The sequence below is a fragment of the Pagrus pagrus genome (assembly GCF_965226575.1).
Source record: "Pagrus pagrus genome assembly, chromosome: 5".
NCBI classification, from domain to species: domain Eukaryota; kingdom Metazoa; phylum Chordata; class Actinopteri; order Spariformes; family Sparidae; genus Pagrus; species Pagrus pagrus.
The window spans coordinates 4779243-4795813 of NC_140189.1; the positions used below are offsets into that span (position 1 = coordinate 4779243).

The 16571-nt window shown below is 39.9% G+C and overlaps 1 protein-coding gene across 1 annotated transcript in view; it reads left to right on the forward strand.

Moving 5' to 3' along the window:
• The first annotated feature begins 12139 nt into the window (after window positions 1–12139).
• Window positions 12140–16571, forward strand: part of fat2 (FAT atypical cadherin 2) — a 123189-nt gene continuing 118757 nt past the window's right edge. The window contains exon 1 of the mRNA XM_084353255.1: window positions 12140–12409. The gene's annotated coding sequence lies outside the window, so the exon portion shown is untranslated. The remainder of the gene's footprint in view (window positions 12410–16571) is intronic.

A 16571-nucleotide genomic window follows, 5' to 3' on the forward strand; every position in this document is an offset into this window, starting at 1 on the left:
CTGTTTCAAATTTGGAGGAAACAAACAAAATACTCATGATTTTGATATTTTTTTACAATGTGGTGCACCAGCAAAGATTCACACTTGATACAGTTAACCATTAAACTGGAACTTTGCTGATATTCAACCAGCTTTCTATCACTATAATTTTGGCAGCATATGCAAATGAACAATGTTAAACCTCTCTCTATTTTGCCTGCACCCATAGTCCCCCCTTTTTTGCCTGCAAAAATCCACCAATTTCAAAATCCACCGGATTTTCTGGTCGTTGTATGAACTACAGATTGTTCCTCTGCATTTTTGTCTGCCCATATCCACGGAAACAAAGAGCATAATCAGATCGAGAGAGAGCACTACCCATATACCACAGCCCTTTTCTAAGTTTCTGTGGTCATGTAGCGCCAATTTAAAAAACATTTGTGTCTTTCTACTGCATAGACAGCCCAGCTTTATGCAGGGGCCATCATTCCATTTCATTAAGAAATAATTTTTTTTTACCATACTCTCAAAGTTTCAAGTTAAACTCCCATTTCAGGTCAACTTTAGTGGACAGTTGTGGTGGTTTGACTTCAGAAATGTTATAGATGGACAGTACAGAATGAGCACCTTCTCTTGATGAATATCTCTGTGTTTAGTTTAGTGCACCATAAGGCTTAAACTGTAGATTAAGTCCTGAGGGTTGTACCATAGTTGATAAAAAACTTGTAGACTTCTACATGTTGAGATCCTGTAACTTTCCTTCTCTGAACTTAACTGCTGGGTGGACTTACAAAACCAACCAACAGCTAAAACTATCCACACTTTTCTGTTTTGACTTTTATGCACAGATTTTATATACAGACGTATTTTGCTTTGCTGAAAGCATCTGAAATACACAAATTTTAAGTATTCATAGAGCAGCAGAATGTGTTGATTGCCGTCACACACAAAGGGAAATAAGCAGCTTTACTACAATAGTGGTGTTTGTTGTGTTTGAGCTATTTAAACTGCGAGTGCGGTTAATTTTATCAGTGCAGAGTCTGTATTGTGACAGTAAGGCAAAAGCAGAGAGGAGAAGATGAAAAAACATGTACATTGTTTTATTTTGCTCTGCTGAGTTCTTATCATGGGGGGAAATGTGGAAAGCTCCGCTATCTTGTGGCACAGTGGATGTGTTGTTCTGGAGCAACAATGCTTCTGTTCATATCACAGACTGTCAGTCTGGCCTGAAAGCCTTGCAGCAGCTCTGTTTCATTCTAGCAGACTCGGTACACACTGTCAACAGCCTAAACGCAGAAGCCCCAATCAGATGGGAACCAATGCAAATAATAAACAACCCATAAATGACTGTACTATAAAAGCATGCATGGAGACTGTCTAACCTGCCAGATTAAAATGTGTTTAACAGCTGTGTGATGCCTGACATTTAGGCTCTATCTTTTGCAAGGGGCAAGCCCTTGATTTAAGCTTTTTAATAAGTTCTTAATACATTTAAGTCATGCACAGCTCGTTAGACACTGATTATATGACATTGTAGTGGTTGATAATGGTCTAAATCCTGTTTGTACGGTGGCCCTGAGGTTCAAAACACAACCACATTTAAGAAACAAAATTGACATCTTGGAAAACACAGCATTTCATAACAACACAGCAAAACTTTGAAAAAGACAGCAACTTTTCAGACAATCACAGACATTTGATGACATTTTGGAAAATACTGTACAACATTTTAGGAAAGACAACCACATTTTGGAAGAGATGACAACATTTCAGAAAACTCAAATACTTTTCAGAAAACATAAATACATTTTGGACAACATGATGGCATGGCAAACAGCAACATTTTGAAAAAGACAGCATTTCACAAAACTCAACATTTCAGAAAACCTTTGTGCGATGTTGTGTTTTGATCCTCAGGGCCACTGTATGTTCAAAAGTCTTTTCTACCCTGAAAACATTTGACAACATAAAATACTTGTTGTCAAATTATGGGATGTGAGCATTAAATTACATCATAAAATTAATGAAACTTTAGCCCTTTTAGAGTAAGCAGCAGGTATTTTGCAGACTTTTCATACCTGTGTACAAACAGAAAACCTTTTTTCATCTTCTCTGTGGAATGTCAGACTGACAATTTAACAGTGTATGTCCCGGTGATTGATGTGTGGGTTCGTGATAAGTAAAAATGATACAAACAAAAACAGTATTTCTTGTCTTGTTGAGGAGCACAAGGCCGGGGTGAGAAAATGATAAAAACTGAAAGAGCGTCTTTGTCTGAAACTGGAACAGACAGCAGGGAGGGACTGATGAACCTGCAGACACAAGACTTCTGTCTGCTGATGGCCTTGATGGGTTTTACACACACAAACACACACACACACACCAACAGACACATGGCTGCCAATTGATATATACAGACACATGCCAAGTAAAAGAAAAAAAACAACATAAAGCATTTTAGTTAGATGTTGGGCCACCATGTGCCACCAGGACAGCTGCAATGTGATGTGGCTTTCTTTCTTTAAGTCTCTGGATCTCTACTGGATGGATGGAAAAAACTGTTCTCTGCCTCCAACGCTATATCCAGATTTTTCCCTAAATAGATCCATGCTTCTCCAGCCTTCTATATATTACCAAGCTAACTGCCATCGATCAGATTGTGAGCAATACAACCTCCAACAGTGTGACAAAACTAACTAAACTTACCAATTTTAAGCAGTGCAGGTTGTGACTGACTAATACAGGTTTTCCTTTCTGGGTGTGTATGAGTGCTCAGTACAACGGTTAATTATTTTTTGTCTTTATTCTGTACCCATGAAAAATAATTTCCCTGTGCACACAAAGCTAAATCCCACAGATGATGACATGTGTAAATATTATGATTGTTGATCTGGTCGTCTGAGTTGTTGTCAGACGACATCCATCCACTTTGCAGATGATTACAGCTGTATGTCACTCTGACATGTTTAAGAGCCACAGAGACACTAAATGCAGTTTTTTCTGCATAATGCAAAAGAGGGTCAAAGACACACATGTACAGCTGCATCGCATACAAATACAATACAAATAAACACTTGATAGAAGATATGGAAACAATATGTATGCTAATATCAGTAGTGGGGACATTTTTGTTGTGATTATGTGGCTGCACTGGTGCATGCACTGGGTCTGTATATGTACAAATGTATACGTATTTGTACAGGTGAATGAAAGAATCCTAGTGTCCTCTGTTCTCTCTCTGTAACCTTTCCCCTACTGTAGCCAGAACAGCGATAGTGTTTCTGTTTGGAGGAACCAGCTCCCGATCTGTCCCAGCTTGCCTCCGTCTGTTCGCCATTCACTCCTCCCTCTTTCTTTTTCTCCTGAGTCATCATTACTTTAAGTTTCAGATGGATGAAAGGGTGAATGAAAGATTGGTTTGATGGATGGATGGACAGGACTTTTGAGGGGAAAAAGAGCTCACACAGTTGAGGATTGATATACTTATGTTGATATACTGTGAGGCCGCCCACGTAGAGATACTCCCAGTTGTTATGAAGTTGGGACCTGAGCCAATAAATGCCAGGAATAAACCCAAAACAGAGAATATTGTGACAACACTGAACAGGTTAAAGTCAATAAAATATCAGGAAGAGGTTTCTTCCATTTTTTTGTTTAATGAGGTCATCCTCAGCTCCACACTAGAGGATAATTTGGCAGATTTTGAGGCCAGTTTGCCCTTCCTGACAATCATGGGGATGTGCCTAAATCGAAGCATGTTAAATATTTACAACACGAAACCCTGTAGTGTAAAAGTAACAGCAATGGATAATTGAGATGTAACCTGAAGCAATTATGACTGCAATTAACGATTAATCCGCCAATTATTTTCACAATATTCTCATTGTGAAAAATGCTCGTCACGATTTCCCAAAACTCAAAGTGAAATCTTCAAGTTGCTTATTTTGTCCAACCAACAGTCTAAAACCCAATCCATCTATTGTAAGCGTTACTTTCACTTGGCGATTTTTTTTGTGTTGCTGTTGGGAAGTACAGGAGCAATGTCGGCTGGCCACCATCTAGATCTTCTCTAGATGTTCGCTAAAGAAATATTACTACATTTTCCAATGTTTAGCTTCACCACACAGTATGTGTTTCCACTTCTCACTGTCTCTCAATCAAAACAAAACAAAAGACAGAAGTAGCGTGTGATCATGGGAGTTGTTGTCTTCATTGTTAAACAACCACCAGTACTGATCTATCTACACGACTCAGGCAGAAATGTTCAAGGACGAGGGAATGTTTTAAAGTTTTACTCACGTCATGTTTAGTCTTGTTTGCCAACTTCCTTCCTCACTCTTTGGACTCTCCCAGAAGTTATAGCAACAGGTGACTGTATGAAATGCTCTGCTGACTTGATTAAAATGACATATTTCTCTGGATAATATAAAAATGTTATACAATAATATAAAAGTATTATACAAGTTCTAGTCGTTTTGAGACATTCATTGCAAAAATGCCACATATATTTAAGCTAAACCCAGCCAATGAACAGTACTTATTGAACTCCAGCATCTAAATGAGTCACCACTAGCAGTGGAGAGCTAAGGTAAGGACAGCTGCGGTAATGCTAATGCTATTCAAACGGCCAGAGTTATGAAATGTTAATTGGATTTACTGAGTCAGTCTGGTATATCACTGCAGAGCACAGTGACCTGGACATTGCATCCTTGAACGAGTAAATAACAACTTTTCTATTAACCTCAGCGTAGATGAGAACAACACCTGTAACCATGGCAACCACAAACAACAAAGATGTAGCCTCGAAATGCTAAGATGATATAAAAATTAAAAACTACCAAAAATGAAATGACAAAAATTTGACAAAAGCTGAAATAGAGCTTCATCAAAAGACTGAAGCGAAGTTATAACCAGGTGCCAAAATTAACAGTTATAAAGGCCAAAGAAACGGGTAGTTGAATGGTTTGCATGGCAGAATTTACATGTTCCTTTAACGGATGGAGGCTGTTCCTTTTTCAGTTTCCTCTTCACGTAGGAAGAACAGGAACACTTCAGCCTGCTGCTGCCTGTGTGATCCTTATCAGGCAGCCGGGGCAGGCGTCAAGTAAGGTGGGGGCAAACACTGTAAATCAAAGCTCCCCCAATGGGGGTTGTTACTTTTATGACCTTCAGCGAGTGAGGGAGGTGAGTGAAATATGAAAGACTGCAGAGACAGCTCATGCACTGCATTAAGTGTCAATTTTATAAAACTTTCTTCTAACTTTTTATGACTTTCTTTTGCTTTTGACATCAAGATTGTTGAGGTGTTTGTTTTTAGGGTTTTATATTATTAAAATGTGCCTGCTCAGGTTAGTCAGTCGCATGTCCTTTTCTGTTTTTTTTTATTGTTAGATTCTATCTTAAGTGTATTTGCTCAGCTAAATAATCTAGATGAATTTCAAAGACACGCACATACTATCATGACTATCATGATGTGCTCTTCTTTGGAGGAATTCAGGTTACCGTCGCTCTGATGTTTATCACTCTGTATCTCATGGGAGTTTACAGTTGAATTTTGTCAGGAACTAGAAATTACTGTGCAGGAAGCTGAACATCAACTTCAGTTCTGATGGGAAAGTGGAGCAGTGTGTTGTGACTGATGAGATATCATTCTGCCATTAAATAATTATATTAAAGTTGCAATCTCTTATTTTGAAGATAAATTAAACTTTTAAGACTTCTGACCAATACATTATCTTATTTGGCAAACAGCTCAGACTCTTTACTTATTTTCTCCCTTGGCTTATGTCCCTCTCCCGACCCCAAATTCCTCATCCAAGAGAGAGCGAAGAAGTGATTTTGTTGACAGACACATCGACACATTTTGAAAAAGGTCAGCTGAGGACTATTCAAGGCCCTGCAGCCTCAGTCCATTACCACACCTGCAAACTAGTTTGGTCGACATGTGGCGACAGTTTTCCTTTCACTCTCCGTCGATCTGGAGGCGACAGGGTGGAACATGAACAGGACGTAACTGAACCGCTGAACTCAGAGCCGACCCTGCATTCACACTGAAAACACTTTGGATGATGGTTTGCTCCACTCAGACTGGCTGTGGATGATGACAGAAGTTGTGTTTTTTTTAAATGGTCTGTCTCTCCAGTCATCCTAAAGATGTGTGTTTTGTTGCTCTTAGATCATCTGTCATACAATTTAATAAATTACCATAGCAAGTTATTAAGTGCCGATTACTTTTCCTTAGGAGAAACAAAAACTCTAAAAATCAAAATCATTTCAATATAAGTCATTTTGTACATTTACGCAAATATAAGGAACACTTCAACAACTGCAACACTGTTTTGCTGTGAAGCTCCAGAAATGTTTTGTGGACTACAAAACTTCACCCTGGGATGAGTTGCTAATGACTGTATTTTAATTTCTGGGCGAACCGTTCCTTTAAACTCTTGCATTTCAAAGTTTTCTGCTGGGTTGAGCTCACAGTATCATATCACGGCACTCTAAACTGAGCCTTAAAAGACACTGGCGTTATGAAACCTTGCACTTGTATAGTATAACCTGAGGGGAAAAAAACAGTTTTAAACCTTACTTTGGGGCAAAGTCACCAAAGTTTTTAAGTGTTTTTTACTTTTAATCAGATTTGACTAGTGATTCTATACGCAGCACTGAAACTTTAGGCCTGGATTTTTCCATGTGCTCGATAAATATGAGCCATTTCCTTTGCCTGTGGATATAGAAATTGGTCTGTTTGCTCTTCATTGATGGATTTGTTCTTGTTGAATATTGAAAAACAATACGATTTAAAAAAAAATAAAAAATCTGACATTTACTCTTTCATGTTTTAAATTGCGGAGACATTTTGTTCTATAGTCAGTCTGAGAGCAGGAGCATCGGCTGAATGACCTCCAGTGTAAATGTAAATGTTGAGCAGTATGGATTGAACAGCATGAGATAGCAGCAGCGGGTTACATAAGGTGGATTTTAGCTTTCATTTCCTCCAGGCTCTCCTGCTCTTTGCTCAGGTTCACCTGCTGCTGGTGGCTTCTTGCCCACCTTCTGTTGGTGTTTATTTCTAGACCAGACCTCCTCCCGCCTTTTTTCCTCTCTCCCTTCATCTGTCCCCCTCTCTCTTACGCCCCTTTATCACCTCCACCTCTCTGCCCGACTCTTTGTTTCTTACAAAGACATTTTTTGATTAATTTCACTGCTTCCTTTTTCATTTCGTCCCTCCTCCACCTCTTATCTATTCTTGCTCCTCTCTGTCTTTCTATCTCTTCACCTTGTCCTCTGGACCTCCTTCCATCCACCTCCTTACATTTCTCATAGTCACTCTTTCTTCATTAGCATTTTGTTTACCTTGTTTCCTTCCTTTTTTCATCTCTCTCTTCTATTATCACCCTCACATAATATATTTATTTTTCCCTCTTCCCTAAATTGCTCTCCACCTCTCTATTGATTTTCCTCTATCCCTTCTCTTCCCGTGCTTTTCTCTCCATTTACCCCATCACCCATTTTTTGCCCCCTCCATCTCTGTCTCCACAGGTCTATGTGCTCTCTCTCTCTTTCCTTTGTATCATCAGGTCTCTCTACCTTGGCCTGGAAATATTGGACATGGAGCCTGAGGGAAGCTTCTGCTCTCCTTCTGTCCCACCTTTAAAGGGATAGTACAGTGTTCAGTACTGCCGTTTACATGTATAAAATGATCTCCTATATTTACCAGAATGCCTGCAGATGACGTAAAAGACGTCACAGTGAAAGAAAGAAAGGGATTTTCAGAGAGCTGCCCAAATGACATATCTGAGGATGCTTTGGCTGTATAATACTGCTTTTCCACCTAAATTAGCAGGTCTTCACAGGCTTTTGTTCACCCGGGTCTTACTTTTAGATCAAAGCCGAGCCGAGGTGATAAAAACCCATGTCTACCGCAGAGTCAATTGACCCGGGTGTAAATGCCAAGTTTACACATTCCCATTGCACACAAAAGCCTGATCTTAGTGGGTTTAAGTGGGATTTTTGACCAGTGGAAAGGGTATAAGCAAACTGTTTGGTCAACCTGTAGACTGACAGCCAGCATTATGGTGTTCAGCACCACCTTCTCCAGGCATTTCATATTTATTCAGGGTAGTGGTTTTCTGCTCAGTTGGGCTACTTTTTATGCAAAAGTGTGGGTAGGAATTGTTTGGATCATTTAAGCTTTTTCCACCAATGAAAAGATAGGCTTTGAATAAGCATTTCATCTCAAACCAAATGATAGTTCAGTTTACGACAGTTAAGTTGAAACTCTCTGTTCCAGTCAGTGTTATGTTTTAGTTAAAAGACTTGCAATTTAATACTGCTGCCTCTATTTGACCTACATAAGCAAATGAGACCATGAGCGAGAAGATTGCCTGTGTCTGTGTTGTTCTTATAGATTCATAAGATTCTGACTTATCTGGATTGGATAAGTCATGAAATTCAAACTTTTTTTTTATGGTGGATTTCTGAGGATGAATTGAGGAGGTTCACAGCTGAGGAAAGAAGCTGCTCTGTTGTCTGGTGGTACGGCACTAAAACAAAGTTTATTTTGTTTCTCCATTGTCAAATTACAGCTATTGATCTAACATAGCCACAGATAGATACATTACCTAATCACTGTCACCCTACATCTTTATGACAGGAAGCAGTGGTGCTCATACCGTGTCTGTCCACAGGGGCCGCCAGAATCAACAAAAATGAAAGTTCCTTATAGCTGCTACTAGGTAAGGGAGTCTAAAATATTTTTGTCATTATTGGTGGTATGAGTGGAGTAGTGGTGGTTTTGAGTTTGCCTAATTATACTGAGCTTACAGTGCTTAGTACCCAGCGTACACTAGCCAAGCTAACATTAGCATTGCTGGTGAAAGAGGCTTAAATGAAGGTAACTAATCCATGGTCACAGCTGGATAACATTCTGAATATGATGATGCTTCAGTTGTAGATATTTGAATTGTACTGATGTTTGACACACTCGCTGATTTTAGATGATTCCTCGGCCTGAACATGTCTTAACTTACCATTCAATTAGTCACAGAGCAAAACTTAAGAGTAACTACATTTTAAATGTAGTTCAATAAGGAATTTTGTAAAATGTCGGCAAACGAAATCAAATTTTTGTCATCAACCCAAACCACCAACCAAACTATGAATCTAAAAGTTTGACCCTGAACAGTGAAAACAAACTACCTTATTTGTTAAGCTTTCAACTGCATTTCACCTTCTTCACCATCAAAGGAAGTTGATTCTACTTTCGTTTCATCTGAACTTGGAAAAAGTTAACTGTTAAAGTTTACTTGAGGTCACCTCAGAAACTATTCAGAGTGAGCATACAGTTGGTGCTGTACAGTCTATAATGTCTCCAAAGAACAAAGAAATCTGTTCTTCTGTCAAAGGACATCTGGCATAAACATAAAAGTGGTATTAAATGAGATTTTCTTTTCCTCACTACACAAATCACTCTAATACACAGCATCTGCAGCAGGTTTATTCTACTGTTGATCAGGCTCATACACAACAATCCCCCTTTGTGAATTTACTTCTGAGAGTGCCACAAACAAATGAGAAATCCTTATTATTATTTCAGTCTTTATCATGATGATGAATTACCTCTTTATCATAGCTTTACACTAGATCTCTGCTTAAATCTGATGCATTAGTCATCAGCTGACTTTTGCATTTCTGTTACATACGTGCAGCTGCAGGTTGTGCCTCAGGGTTGTAGGAGGTTTTGCAACTCTTCTGTTAAAATCTTGATAAGACAGAAATGACTTAATGCCTCTTAATTCAGTCACGTACTATAGATTACATACCACTGCCCACAGTAGTCTCCCTCTCTTTTCTAACCACATTCATAGCCCAGGGCCTGGAGTTAGAGAGCTGTATGCACTGAGTTCATTTGTAGTGTTTACACAACTGCAACACAAAGCTCTCCTGCAATGACTACACTATAGCAGTTAATTACCCGAATCCATTAGGGTGAGACGGTTTGGAGTAACTGTTAGTTGCTGGTGAGTCACATGGTCACACCCAGAGTGGTCAGCACAGCGACAAGAAGGATGGAAAAGGCTTTTATCACTTCAGCTTGCAGGTTATTCAGATAATTAAAATCCCCAAATATATGTACAGTAAATACCCCTTTCACACTGGACAAAAAACACACCAACAACCGCTAACATCTGGCTTTTGTCTTTAAAGTAAATTGCTACAATCTGCATTCACTCCCCCCTCAAATGACAGTAGTCACAGGTGATTATCAGCCCCAGCTCCAAACCCAACAACACCTGGGTGGACACGCTAATTTCCGCCCCTTTCCAGGCACAACGCTATGATGTGCCCTGAAGCTGCTGGCTTGTTAATACTTTTTCATCCGTCTGTTTAAGCAGCATCCAAACATCACTCAGCACTGTGCAGTATATGTGCAGTATACGATGTGCATTTGAAAAAGAGACTTTTTCAAACGCGTATCATATACTGCACATATGCAGATCTCAACACATACGAGAACTCCTTTAGAGCTTATGTTATCAGCTCCAGAGTAAAACGATGTCTAATTAAGACTGTTATTGATCTGTTGCTTTCTACTGTTCCCTGTTTTTCCAGCTCATTTGTGATGACAAAATGTGACACACAAGGAAAAAAACTGAAATGCGAACTCGTCTCCTGGCAAAGGGAAAGGCATTCATTTTTAGTATGTTTACCTGTGTTTAAAAAAACCTGCATATATATGCAAATTTGTAAAAGTTTTTTTTATTATTAATTCAGCTTGCATTAAATGAATCGACTACACTTTTATTTGTCTTTCACACCATTTCAGCCTAGTTGTACTAACCAGAAATGACATTTTCTGTTGTTGGTCATCAGTTTTAAGTCAGTGCTGTCCAGCCTATTGAGCTTGGTGACCCATCAGCCTCCATCATAATAACGTCATAATAGGTGAGAAAAAGACAATTCATTAGCCTCCTTTGGGGAAACTGCCCAGATAATGGGGAAAGTTTGGCCCCAATTATCATGCTCAAACAAATCAAATCAAAGGTAGTCCAACAGGGCAGACAACCTGCTAATCTGACAACATTAATCTCTGTAAAAACAAATTGCATTTTATTTTATTACTTTATTCAAATTATTTTTGATGGGTTTTTTTTCAATTCTTAGAGCACCAAAAGCCTAATGTTAGCTAGCGTGATACTGTTGACAGAAACGTAAAATCTCACCTCCAGTTCTCACTGGAGAGGAAAGCTCGTCATGACCATGTCTCCCTAATCACCCGGTCTCGTTTAACCTTCTGCTTTTTTTCCCCCTCACAGCAACGTGTTACTACAGCAAATTGTTGCACCAGAATAATCTCCATTTTGTTCACGTATGCTTCCCCATGAGTTCACATGAGAGGGAACATGTGAGATTGTGCATTGCTCCCTCTGGTACAATAACCTGATCTGTAGTGTGTGATGTGCTATTATTTAAAAATCTTGTAAAGATTTTCTGTGTGTGTGTGTGTGTGTGTGTGTGTGTGTGTGTGTGTGTGTGTGTGTGTGTGCATGTTTAAGATGAGAGAGCAGAAAATCTTTGGAGTTTTGGTTAACGTGTTCAACACAACCCGGTTTCAGAAGGATTTTAAAAGTCCTGTAGCGCGAGCCCAGCTTCAGTCTGCAGAGCCATGAAGCTAGAGCGCTGAGTGGTGTTGCAGTATTTATTCAATATTAATTTAATGCACAAATTGCACATGCTTTATATTTAATGTCACTTCTTATGCATTTTAAACATGAGCTTTATAAAATGTGTTACCAATCCACTGCATTTATTATTGAAATTTTCATTGTTGCATCGAGGAAAAAGTTGTGAATTGAATCAGACAAAATTTAACTGCACATTTTGCAGAAGGATTTGCAGTATCAACAGACATGACAGGCACACACACACACACACATATGCACACACCCTAACAGCACAGTCCTGGCCTAGGCCCAAAGGCCTGAGCCCACAGGCAAAAGGGGGGGAGCACAGCCCACAATCTGGGCACATGGAAAGTGCGTGTGTGTGTGTGTGTGTGTGTGTGTGTGTGTGTGTGTCTCAGTCTTAGTGTGTGTGTGTGTGTGTGTGTGTCACAGAGAGAGGAGGGACAGTGTGAGAAGTGGGTGGAGATGGAACTCCTGAGGGAGTGTTGAGGTGCCTCAGCAGCACTTTGGTTCAGAGCCTTCGAAGGCGCTGAAGTTGAAGTTAGCGGCAGTTGACACACACTCCTACAACTCTGCATGTGTGTTTTTTACCGTATCTTTTCTCTTTGTTTTCATGGACTTTACACCAGACCACTATGGGAGTACGCCGGTTGTTGCCGGCCTGTCGAGGGATTGTTAAAGTCTCTGGAGTGTGAGGGGAGAAAAGAGACTGATACTCCTGGAAGAGTCACCTAACTGGACCTGAGGTAAGTTTTCCTTGTCGCTGATCTTGCATGCTGCTTCACTCCACTCCACAATGTTTATTATGAAGGATAACACCACTATTTAGTTTTACAGTATTACTAAACACTGCCCGGGAGTGTATATAAACAGAAGAAGTGCCTCAGATGAAGAACTTTTCTTGAAAGCATAAATCAGACAAATGTGGGAAAAGCTTCCCTGACCTTTTTGCACATTATGCTTCTTGAATCATGTTCTCGTTATCATTTTGAACTGACAATGTGCTTATGAGCTCCACACGGTGCGTTACAATTCATTTTGAGAACCAAAGAGAGATTTAAAATTTAAATCTCTCTTAAATCAATTAAGCAATTTTCTTTCTTTCAGAGCGAAGAGAGTTTATGCGTATATGGCTCTGTGTATGAGTTGTTATTAGAGTTTCATGAAGGACTTGTATTTCTGACAGTTTTAGCTTGGAGCGTTAGCATGGGAGTGGAGGTAAAGAGCAGCAGAGGCACATGTCAATGCATGCAGCTGAGCTCTTGATGTTTGAAGCTTTGGTCAAAGAGTCCCTCCCTTCTCTTCTTCTTTTTTATATATTGTCCTGGAGCTTATTTTCTCTGTGTGGAGTGAAATTGCACAATCATGTTTTTGTCTATACCAAAAACTTAAGCAATGCAACAGCACGAAAATAAATTCAAGACAAACAAAAACTGTTTATCTTAAATCAGGAGCTGTTTTTTCTCTCCTACTGAAAGTGTGACCATTGACTCCTGTCACTTCCCAATGAAGACAGTTGAGATGGCATGTTTATTGAAATGGGGGATCGCATGCCAGGATAACCTGAAAGTTCATGTCTTTAAAAGTGACTTTACATACAGGAAAATGACAGGTAGTCGTTTCGTAAAGAGAACCACTCATTAATTTTCCTGAACCCCATTTGACCTCAAAGTTGTTTGAAGGTTTGTAGTGTTTAGATGTTACTTTCATTTGATGCTTTAATTATATCGGCATATCGGCACATAATTGGTTTTTATGAACCCCAGAGAAATGCCTTATCTCCGATAAGGAATTATAATTTGTCAAAGTAAGATTAAGTCAGTTTTCCCATCAAGTGAAGTTTCTACAGACATGCAGCGATTTTGTAGTCAAGCACGTGCAAACCATTCAGTCTGGACTGAGAGCTTTTAAAATCATCTGATGGGCAATTTGGCAAAAGCTGAGCCTCATTAATGACAGTGTAGATAACACGGCTGTTTGAAAAAGCTGAGATAAAGTCCAGACTTGGCTGTAAGGAAGGCTGGAACTGCCCACCGTAAAGGATAGATGGATATTACCCTCATGCAATTAGGCTGTTGGCCTCTTCAACTGTTTTATGGCCTGACTTGCTGTCTGAGTGAGTGTAAGCTGCAGAAAGTCAAAGGAAGTGATTAAATTAGCCACAGAAGGACTTAAAAAAGCAAGAAAACACCATGAAAAAAAGAATAGTGACGGATAGAGATGAAACACACCCTAATCCCAACAAACACACACCCGTGCATCCCCAAAGCGATTCACACCTTTTTAATCCCACCACCAGCCACTCATCTCTCACAGTGAGGTCCAAACGAACCCTCAGACTGTCTGAGTGACTGACAGGCTGAGTTGCTAACAGGCAATACTGCTGAGGCATTTCTGACCCTCCCTGTAATTATGGTATTTGCTGTGAGGCCTGAGTGACCCTTTGGGTGTGTGTGTGTGTGTGTGTGAGTCTGTGTGTGTGTGGAGGGGCAGTTTAACTTGAAAGGACACCCCCGACCCCTCCACTCAACCTTCCACCCATGACACAACCTAACCCTGCAGCTCTGAGAAGAGACACCCCGGAAAAAACAGCAGCCTGCGATATTGTACAGTCTAGTGTGATAGAGAAGAACTACAAATACAATTATAACAGTGTAAGTTATATGATTTAATACTGCATTGCAGTTGTTCAGGAAGTCCTATTTTTCTCAAGGCTCTACTTTTATAATATGAATGTGAAGAGGTTGAACAAATAACTGTCAGGCCTGAATGCAATTTTTTTCTCACAGTGTCTCCAGTCGTTCTTCATAACTCATCCCAAAGCTTTTTCATTACTACAGACTGCATTTTCTATGACCGCCCAGAGTTGTGTACCACCTCAGCTTTTACAGATGCTATGAAAGTAACATTTTCTGCTCTTGTGGACTAAAGCTTGAAGAATTATCCTGAGTCTTTGCTTAACAGCAGCAAAACACACAAGTTGTAAAGATCTTCTTTGCTGAGACAAAAAGCTTCAGTTGGTTAAGGCTAGTTGATATTTTTTATCATTGATGTCTCTGGCATTCAAATCCTTGACCTGGGGGATTCTGTGATATACACTTATCTACTATCAGAGATTTTGTCTACCATTTAACATCTTTTTTAAGGAACAGTTCACCCAAAAATGAAATTCCAGTCATTATCTACACCCCCCCATGTTGATGGAAAGTCGGGGGAAGTTTCGTAGTCCACAAAACATTTGTGGAGCTACACAGCGAAACGGCGCTGCAGCATTCTCCTAACCAACTAAAAAACAGACAATGTCTCCGACTTGTGCACCCACTTCAGACAGGGCTAATGCTTTTGGCTTTTGGCCGTTTATCATAGCCAGAAACTGTAAACATCATAAATTATTGTTGGATTTTCAAATTTCTGACGTTCCTTGAATGACCCATTAACTACACACACTTCATTCAGGTGAATAGTGATATTTCAATAAAATCACAAAGAAATTATCAAAGAAATTCAACTCATAAAATAAATAGACATTATTTGAGTTCCCGCCTAATTCACACCATGATTGTGCTGTTTCCATAGAGGAGCAGGACTTAAATATTGCTTTGAAAAATGAGACCACAGTGAGTAAAAATGGGACAAGAGCAAGAAACTGCAGCCTTTTTTTTTTTTTTTTTGCCTCTGAAGGTTACAACTCTCACCCTGTTCTCAGGGTTTTTGAGTTTCATCAGAGTTTGCTGTAGTCCTGACAGGGTTAAGTACCTTCAGACCAGAGCAATTCAGGCCTGTTAGCTCATCCCAATATATCCACTCAGCTCCAGTTAAAGGCATCCGCGTCCTGGCGTCATGCTGTGGGTGTGAGAGAGGTTAGGTTGGAGGCCGCGCCCTTCCCAACCCCTGAACCCTTCCAGACAGAGGTTAGCATCGTAACCCCACCCTTACAAAATACAGGAGGTCTGAACTTAAATTAAACTCCTGCAAAGGCGCCAGCTGTGAGTTTCTGCAGATCACATTCGGAAGGAATTAGCAGTTAAGTTTTCACTGATTCAGCTGATGCTTTTATCCAAGTTTTAATTGCTAGATTAGATTAGACCTGTTTAGATTAGACTTGGAATAAAGGAGCTTTTGCAGATCACATCTCAAACTGGCTCCATGCCATAAAAGTCAATCCTTTAATTCTGATACTAATGTTGTTTGAAATGTAGGAATAATGTCCCATGAATAACGCAGTCCAACACTAATGCATGGAACAAAAAGAGAAGAGTGGAGTCCACTGCTGACTGGAGACTGTTGCGCAGAGGTCAAGAGTCAGAGTCATTGAGCACTGATAACAGTCCTGCAGGAAGAAGTAATAAAGTGAGAGCAGCGCAGAGAGCTGGGAGGCAGTTTCCATCAATTAGAACAAGTCAGAGCGAGGAGAGGGGAATAATGGAGGCTCATCCAGCCGTACCTCTGACCCTCCAACACCTGATTTTAATTTGTATCTGGAAGCAGGAGGACATGTCAGGGAGAAGTGTGTCTGCAGAAGTCTGTGTTTTCTGTTCTTATTTGAATGTCAACACAGTTTTGTTTCTGTCATGGTGGTCTGGCTCAGGAGGAATCTCCTATTTTGAGTAGGCTGTAAAAAAGTGATTGACAGTTCCCTGCTTGTGTACATCAACAGTGTTTCTGGCAGTGTTTTACAGTGGAAGCACCCAGCCTCGCAGCGGCCCCACTAACATCAGAAAAAATCCTTATTAATCTCCAGGAAATCAAACCCTTCTCGAGAACCCCTGAGATAACCCTGCAACATAAGCCTGATTGGATGAAGGCAGAGGGGCTTCACTTCTACCTTCTTAAAATGGTATTGATTAGTTTTTTGGACATTTTGAAGCAGTGCAACAACATTGACATATAATCACAAGGAATCTCACT